This window comes from Hippopotamus amphibius, chromosome 15 (genome assembly GCF_030028045.1).
Source record: "Hippopotamus amphibius kiboko isolate mHipAmp2 chromosome 15, mHipAmp2.hap2, whole genome shotgun sequence".
NCBI classification, from domain to species: Eukaryota; Metazoa; Chordata; class Mammalia; order Artiodactyla; family Hippopotamidae; genus Hippopotamus; species Hippopotamus amphibius.
Window position 1 is genome coordinate 42227948 of NC_080200.1, and position 9731 is coordinate 42237678.

Genomic DNA, 9731 nt, shown 5'->3' on the forward strand with positions numbered 1-9731 from the left:
AGGGAGATTTAGAACGCGTAAGTGAATGGAATGACAGAGAGATTTAGTTGCATTAAAGCAAATAGACCTTATTTCTCCATAACTGGCTGAGAAAAGTGTTCACTGTAGCACAGAGAACTCATGTCTTTTCTTCATATACGGGTTTCTTCTTAACACCAGACGTTTGGTCTCAGTCCTTCCTGGAACAAGGAAAGGAAGAAAGCGAGCTCTCTCATCTGTAAAATGAGTAGGTTGAACTACATAGATAAGCTCCAAGGTCCCGATCAGCTCTAGCATTTGGCTACTCTCTGAAATTGTAAAGCAGCAGCAGGGCACAATAAGACGGCTTCTATATATTCTTTCCTGGAAACAGAGCAGACATGAGTGAGTTCTCAGAGTCTGAGTTCTGTGGCTTTGGGGCTTTGCAGACTCGTTCAGCAATGAGTCTCATAGACCTTCATCCTATAATGAAGTGTTTATGGCACATAAGTTAAACCTCAGACACAAATGATAAATGATTAAGATGAAGGGGAGGACTTCCCTGGTGGTGCAGTGGTTAAGAATCCACCTGCCAACTCAGGGGACACGGGTTCAAGCCCTGGTCCAGGAAGATCCCACATGCTGTAAAGCAACTAAGCCTGTGTGCCACAACTACCGAGCCTGCACTCTAGAGCCCGCAAGCCACAACTATTGAGCCCATGTGCCTAGAGCCCGTGCTCCACAAGAGAAGCCACTGCAATGAGAAGCCCGTGCACCACAATGAAGAGTAGCCCCTGCTCTCTGCAACTACAGAAAGCCCACATGCAGCAAGGAAGACCCAATGCAGCCAATAAATTACTTACATAATTAAAAAAAAAAAAAAGAATCGGCCTGCCAATGCAGGGGACACGGGTTCGATCCCCAGTCTGGGAAGATCCCACATGCCAAGGAGCAACCAAGCCTGTGTGCCACAACTACTGAGCCCATGTGCCACAACTACTGAAGCCCGGGCACACCTAGAGCCAGTGCTCCACAACAAGAGAAGCCACTGAGCTGAGAAGCCTGCGCACCACAACGAAGAGTAGCCCCCACTCTCCACAACTAGAGAAAGCCTGTGAGCAGCAATGAAGACCCAACACAGCCAAAAAAAATAAATTAATTTTTAATTAATTTTATAAAAAGATAAAGGGGAAATTTTGCTTAATAAGCTAACGATGCATTAAAAATAAATAATAAAGCTTTAGGCACTAAGGCTTGCACGGGGTAATGAATCGATTCCTAAAATTCCAAAATAGATTCATTTAAAAAATGTATAATGAAATTATTAGGACCCCACTGCCCTCAAAGGTGGTAACTTTGGGGGAAGGCCTGACTGCGTTCTCTCCTGAGGTATGGCTGTGCTAATGCTGGTAGGATGATAAAAAATTAAACTTGCGGTTAATTAAATTTTAAAGAAAGTAAGACACTGGGTCCAAGAAGCTGAAGTTTCCATTTGAAAATGGATCATGGGTCAAAACAGATAGCAGCCTTCACGAAGTATTTCTGTTTACCTCTTGCCCTCCAGTGCAGAGTGATTTCAGAGCTAGCCCCCTGCAGTAAGGAAGGGGGTGCATCCGTCCAAAAGTTCCATTGTTTTGCTCTTGAGGCAGCATATAGTAAATATCAGATGGTGGAGGAGGTCAGAGGAAGGAAAACTTACGGAGACAGGAGATATTGGGAAAGCTTCATGGAAAAGGAGTCAAATAATATTGCTCAAAAGCTCAGGCAACAGGGACCCCTGCTCTGGGCCCCCAGTTCTAAAGGGGTCCTATTCTGACATTCCTTTGACCAGGCCCTTCTCCAGGGAGTAAAGAATCCACAAGACCCCAGAATTCCAGAAGCCCCTGCCCAAATGGCTCCAAACTCAAATGCAGGACCTACGTGGGTCCCTTCCTGGCACAGCTGGGTTGCAGGAGTTTAGATGCTTGGACACGAGAGCTGGGGTATCTATGCGGATGCACATGAAGCAGAATGGAGCTGAGGGTGGGAAGAGAGGGGGATGAGAGGTCAGAGGTCAAGTCTTTCTATGCCACCACGTTCTGGTAGGAAATGCAAGGAATCTGAGAACTCAGAGTTTGAACCCGGCCTTTTGGGTCCTTATAAGTCATAATGACCAAGGTAGGAGGATGAAGCATATTTAATTCAATAGTCTGTTAGCTCGATATAATTCTGAAACATTTCAACATATGGTGTGTGTTTGCTCTCCTCCCCCAGGTCCCAGGGATCCAGGGGGTGTGCCTATACTTCAAGCATGACTTGAAGGAAGGGTAGGATTTGGAAACACAGAGAGGAGGAGAGATTTCAGACAGCTGTGATGCAGAGAACAAAACAGACTCCTAGTTTGACTCCCTCGGGATGTCATTTCTCCAGCTAAATATTGCTAAGTATCTTTAATGAATTTCCATTATATTCTAGAATCAGCGTTCCCAAACTTTTCAACTATTCCCGACGTTGCCACTCCTGCCCAAGGGGCCTTCCTTTAAGTGCAGCGCCCAGAACTGAGCATGGAGTGGGCGGAGCAGGACCTTGCATTCTGGAGTCTGCCCAGCTATTAATCCGTCTTAAAGGCAGCGGACATTCCTCTTCACCCAGACTCACACTGAGGTTACTACCAACTCTAATCCTCACTTCATTTCCACGTCTTGTGGTTGTCATGTTTTCCCTATTCTATTTTGTTTCAGTTATACACACACACACACACACATATATATTTTTTTTAATTAATTTATTTATTTGGCTGCATTGTGTCTTTGTTGCTGTGTCGTGGGCTTTTAGTTGAGGAGAGCAGGAGCTACTCTTTGTCGTGGTTCTGGGGCTTTCCATTGCAGTGGCTTCTCTTGTTGTGGAGCACAGTCTCTAGGCACGTGGGCTTCAGTAGTAGTGGCTCACAGGCTCTAGAGCACAGGCTCAGTAGTTGTGGCACACAGGCTTAGCTGCTCCACGGCATGTGGGATCTTCCTGGTCCAGGGCTCGAACCTGTGTCCCCTGCGTTGGCAGGCAGATTCTCAACCACTGTGCTACCAGGGAAGTCCGTGTTCCGGTTATATTTTTAATGCAAGTCATATGTCTTTCATTTGTCTTTCATTTTTTTCTAGAACTCATCTGTAAGCATTTCTTTTGGATCCTGAGTCTGTCTCCTATAAAGTAGGGGAGGGTTTGAGGAAAATATTAAGAAGCTGGTAAATTTCAAATTTCCTTTAAAAGAAAACCAAGTTGGATGCTTTTTAGTATCAAAGCTGCATGATTTGGCTTTAGAAGGGTCATGCCGACACTGATGGAGGAATTTGTCCTCCATCCCGAGACTGATGGAGAACACCACCTTCACACAAAGCTTATAGTTTGGATATCCAAGAGGTTTCAGTGGTTCAACTTCTCACCAAGTGTGTCTAGCGCGTGTGAGGGTCTATCTTCTGTTGGTGGAGACAGGGCACTCTCACTAGATGACCATGTTGTGTCACCACAGCCAGGACCTCACTCCACTGAGTGACAGTGCCTGTTGGAACTGGCCCAGCTGCAAGTGGAGCCACACTGGGATTCTGCACTTAAAGTATCCGACATAGTGCTGTGGTTCAGCACTGTGCTAGGTATGGTAGAGGACAGAAAAGGAGGACAAGCCACTCCCTGCACCCAAGACGTCCACAGTCTACTTGGAGCCCGAGACCTGCCAGCAGGGCAGCCATGCAGCAGGCTGAGTGCTTCGTGTTCCACAGGCGCCATCACTTTAGTCCTTGCAACTGCCCCTGGAGCGAGCAGCCCGTGGTAGGCAGCGTACCTTCTGCCCCCGAACGTCTGCGTTCTCATCCCTGAAACCTGCAGATGTTTCCTCATGTGGCAAAAAGGTCTTTGCAGAGTGATTAAGATGAGGGTCTTAAGAATGTTATCCTGGATGATGCAGGTGGGCCCAGTGTAAGTACAAGGAAAACACTCTGTACAGGGAGAACTGGGTAAAGATCTGGGCAGCTAAGCCCATGTTCCTCGGGGCACTTCAGGGGGAAAGGGAGTAGAATAGAATGGGAACTAGGATTTAATAGGCATTTGTGTGGCAAGCACTCTGCTAGGCTCTTTGTATATGATGGTTCCTTATTTTAACCACTAACTTTATGAAACGGGTATTACCATCCCCATTTTAGGAAACAGGCTCAAAGCTTTGGTGTGATATGTCCTAGTTAACAAGCCTTACACATTTGCAGCTGGGATTTGAACCTGTGTGGCTCTAACTTCAAGACTCATACTCTCTCCACACTGATCTCCTTTATACATGGAGGAAACACCATCTCTGCCTTTTGATTTTGAGGCACCCCGAAAGTCTCCCTCGCGTGCCTTCTTTGATTCTCAAACTGTCACTATTCTGAGGATTCAGTTATCCAGGACCTGAGGCGGGCAGGATCCTTGGGCAGCAGGACTGGGAAGGCTGCAGGAAGGAGCGGCTGGGATTAGGGCGCAGAGAATGGATCTCCCTGGGTCCACCACCCGCTACCTGAAGGGTGAACGCTGGAAGCCAAGGGGGGCCTGGTTTAAAGGTATCTACAGAGGGGGTGCGGAGAGCACCAGAGATGTCTCTCTCCAGCTGCACAGCTCTCAGGCTCAGCCAGATGGCAGAACACACGTCTCAGCTAAAATATGCCTGCAGATGGGCCCGCCCACTTTGGATAAGTTTTCTCCTCAGTCTCCTTGCTGTGATTTGCCATCTGCATCGGCCCTACGCTTTCAAAACCCAGCTCAAGTCTGGAGAGAAAGCATATGCACGCAGCACCAGGTTTTTAAAAAGATGTCCAGCGGCGAGTGGTGTCATCTCACTCACTAGAGTCCTCATCAAGTGGCTGGGCTTCCCTGGAACTGCAGGTAGAGAACCCCAGCCCAGGATCCTGCTGTCACTCAGGGAATCCCACCCCCCAGCACCCCGACCCCGGGGCAGGCATCTTTCTATGGCACTTCTGACAGAGGACCCCGACTAGACAGTTACAGGAACATCATAAGAAACAGATCCCACTGCTGGATGGAAATGTTGAAGACTCTGCTTCATACATGCTGAGGCTACTGTTACCCCGTACACAAACGTATGAGTTATTAAACTGGAAAATAAGAATATTACCAATATTCCATTTTACCTAAATGCTGAGAGATACTATGACCTTTCCATTTTAGAAACTGTTAGAAACTTTCTCTAAGTGACATTCAAATAATTTATAGTGCAAAGGATATTCTGAACCTTTCCTATTTTCAGAAGGCATTATGTTATCTGAAAGGACTTCAATGATGTTGGGGCCGTGTCTCATGTTAATGGCAAAGTAATTATCTGTACAAACGCACTGAGTCTTCTAACATGATCAGGATCACTGATGGTCAAGACAGTTTCCACTGGTGTCACACAACCACACTGGAACAGCGTATTTTCAGCTTTAGCCTGTAAAAATTTTGTTCCATTTGAGCCAAAAAGAACTTCAGTATATACACTAGCACTTTAAAATATATATATATATATATATATATATATATATATATATATATATCTCATTGGATCAATATAATCATGGATTTCTCTCCAAATTACCATTTTGTTAGATGATTTCAGAAACCAAAGTGAACCGTTAAAGCAAGAAAAATATAAGCAGAAGAGATCACTGAAAATAAGTAAAAGCTAATAGCTATTGAATGCCTACTACGTGCCAGGCACAGTGCAATTCTGCAAGGTTGATTTCACCCCCTATTTTACAGATTTAAAAAAAATTAAAAAGGCTCAAAGAGTTTAAATGACTTGCCCAAGATCACATAAGTGCTGCCACTGTAACTGGTTCTCAGATCTCCCAGAGCTAACAGCCCACATCCTTACCACTGTTGAAGCTAAACCTCTCATACAGGGAGGGAACTATACACACGGTAAAAGAAGAAGTGATTGGCTGTATTCAATATCCTGAGATAAACCACAATGGAAAATACCATAAAAATGTAGTCATACAGATAAATGAATCGCTTTGCTGTACAGCAGAAATTAACACAACATTGTACATCAACTACACTTCAATTAAAACGAAAAAGGCAATCCGGAGGTGAGTCACGTGCAACAGGAAATGCAGAACAACAGAGGCTTCAGTAATGGAGGAGTTTTCTCTTGAATGCAGAAGCAGGTTGTCTGGGGCTCACAGAGTCCCTCTGAGTGTCAAGGACGGAAGCTCTTGGGCTTTAGTTGCTCTGTCCTGTGAGGATTCACGGTCCCAGATGGGGGTAGAACTCCAACCATTACCTGTTCATTTAAGCTGGCAGAGGAAGGAATAAGGACATCCCACATCTTTAAGGATATGTCCCCAGAGGCAGAGGAGTGAGAGCTAAAGGATAGGGGTTTCTCTTTGAGTTAATGAAAAGACTAAAATGTGTATTTAAATATTTAAAAATTCCCACATCTATGAAAAATCAAAATTTCCATATTTATAAATGTACAAAAAGCCAATTCATTGTACATGAGGTGAATCGTATGCTATATGAATTATAACTCAATAAAGTTGTCTTAAAAAGTTTAAAAAAAAAAAAAGGATATGTCCTCAAAGTTGCTCAGATCATTGGCCAGAACTTATTGACACCTAACTGCAAGGGAGGCTGGGAAGGTAATCTTTGTATTCTGGGAGGCTCTGTGCCCAATTAAAAATCAGAATTATAAGGAAGAAGGAGAGAATGAATATTGAGAGAAACAAGTAATTGCCTCTGCCATGGTGAGCTTGCAGGATACACGAGGAATAAAAGGTACACCTGAAACCCTTCATCTCCCCTTTCATGCAAGTGCATTTTCTGTTAGCAAGAAATGGAACATTACTTTGTATTTCTCTGGATATTTGAAGTATTTCGAGAAAACATGTCACTAGGGTAATAAACCTTCATTACCCACCACGAAGAATTAATCAATGCTCACATCTTCCTTCAGATCTTAGTAAGAAGTGTTGGGACTTCCCTGGTGGCACAGTGGTTAAGAACCCACCTGCCAATGCAGTGGACAGAGGTTCGATCCCTAGTCCAGGAAGATCCCACATGCCATGGAGCAACTAAGTCTGTGGGCCACAACTACTGAGCCTGTGCTGTAGAGCCCGTGAGCCACCACCACTGACTCCTCATGCCACAACTACTGAAGCCCACGCGCCTAGAGCCCACATTCCTCAACAAGAGAAGCCACCGCACCAAGAAGCCCATGCACCACAATGAAAAGTAGCCCCCACTTGCAATAACTAGAGAAAGCCCACACACAGGAACGAGGACCCAACACAGCCAAAAATAACTAAGTTTAAAAAAAGAAAAAAAGAAGTCTTGGCTCCGATAAGGCTCCTTTGCTGCCACGCCCCCACTCCACTCCTCTCCCTCCCTTTCCAGAGGCAACTAGTTTTCTGAATGATGTTTCCCACTGATGGTTCTATATTTTCTCTCTATAAATAACAATAGAACCTTAAAAAACTATAAGCGGCACACATGTCACCTTCTGACAGCTTGTTCTCACTCAGTGTTTTTTTAAGGGCCAGCCACTGATACTACCTATCAAGTCCACTCATGTTAACTGCTTGTTTGTCATCTTATCCATTATACAACTCATCCACTTTCTTGTTCACGGAGATTTGGGGTCCATCTCCAACTTTTCCCAGATACAAGCAATTCAGCTGTGACCAGCCACTAAGTTTTCTCGTCCACATGCATGTGGGCTCCTGGGAGTACTGCTTGTCAAGCTGCAAGGAGCATGCGAGTCACCTGAGAGGTCCGGGGTGGGGCCTGGGTGACAGTCCCCAGGTGGAGCCCAGGCTGTGGCACTGCAGACGCTGTGAGACTAAGTATACCCCTGGAGTTGTCGGGTCAGGGGTACGTCCTCAACTTTCATAGACACCATCAAACTGAAGCAGTTGTTCTCATTTCTCCATTCGCAGCAACACTTGATCTTGTGAGACTTTCTGCCTTTTGCCAGTTTGAAAACATGAAACAACTAAGTCATACTTCCCTGATTATCGGTGACAATGATCACCTTTTCATATTGTTTGACTATTCAAGCCTTTTCTGATCATATATTTTACCCATTTTTCTTATGCAGCAGTTCTAAGTGTGGCCTGAGAACCCTGGAAGATCCAGGGGGGTCCACAAGGTCCTTCTTTTTCCAATTTCCTGTCTGCAGGAGGCTCAGTTTTCTTCATGTACTTTAAGCAAAACATACAGCAACAGACTGATTGCAGAAGCAGATATGAGAATCCAGCTGCCTTCTATTCAACCAGACATTACAGAGATTTTCAGAAAGGTAAAACAAATGCCTCTCTTCTCATTAAACATTCATTTTGAAAAAGTTATTTTCCATAACTTTAACATGTGTTATTTTAAATATGTTAATACTTTTAAAATTCCTCTATTTTAATGTGTAATAGAGTAAATATCAATAGATATAACTTACATACACAAAACCACTTTGGGGTTCTCAATTTTTAAGACTGTAAAGGGGTCTTGATACCAAAAAGTCTGAGAACTGCTCAGTATTAATGCATGGCTGTCCACTGCTCACTGATTTACAGGAGGTTCTTTTGTCATTTAATGTATTCTGGATACTAATCCTTTGTCAGTTATAGTACCATGAACATTTTCTCCCAGTCTGAGGCTTGTCTTTTACTTATGATGTCTATCTCTACAGAAGCTTTCATTCTGATGCAGTCCTGTTTTCCTACAGTGTTGTGCTTTTGATAAGGATACTGTTCCTATTTTGAAATAGGGCAAGTCTCACTCGCTTTATGGAAAACCCCAGCTTTGGTAGCATTGAATGAATTATGGAGGATAAAATGAGATTTTTCTTTCAGAACCCTCAAGCTGTGCACCTTCCACATGAGGTAACTTTAACCAAGATGGTAGTCGGCATTAAGTTTTAACGAGATCAAAGTAAAACATGTGCTTGTGTATTTTTGAATATTCTGCTCTGCCTCAGACAAACAAAATCGAATGCCTGTGATTCACCAAAAATAACATTTTACCCTTGGCATAACATATGTTTCTGTTTTCCTCTTCAGAAGTAGATTGGAAAGGAAATTCCTATAAAACTTAAAGCACATTTAATTTAGCACACACACTTCAATCTGCAAACATTTTAACTGAAAAGATTTAACTCATCTAGATTCAACAACACTGTGTATGAAGCTTTTGTATTTACAAAAGTTTTCATATGTACTATTTCATTTGATCTTCATAATAATCCTGTGTGATAAATGGAGATATTATTATGCTAACAACTGTGTCAGAGATAAGGAAAATGAAGTTCAGAGAAGTTAAATGACTTAACAGCATCACACACGGGATCTGAAATGAAATCTAATTTCTAATCACAACCGATGAAGATCTCTCAGAAAGTACGGATGATTTCTGTCAATGAGAATAAAAGTGACAAGTAACTCCAATCAATCCTCACATGTAGCAGGAATAAATTTAAATATACCTGCACGGTTGGTACAAGGGGAAGCAAGGAAGGTCCAAGGGCATTTGCAGGACATTCTCTACCTTTCAAGGTGACTCCTATTTTTTTACTGTACAATAAATAATATGTGACTAATATGCCCTCCCGTTCATTAATATTTCTACTCATAATTATGGCCAATTCATCCAGTTCAAACTAGAGGAAGGTAGTGAGTGTTTAGAGAAGCCTGGGAGGAAAAGACCAAAGACAGAAAACTGGCTGGCATTTCCCCTGAAGGGACCACGAAAGGGGGGAAAACAGGAGGAATTAGCAACAGAAGTTA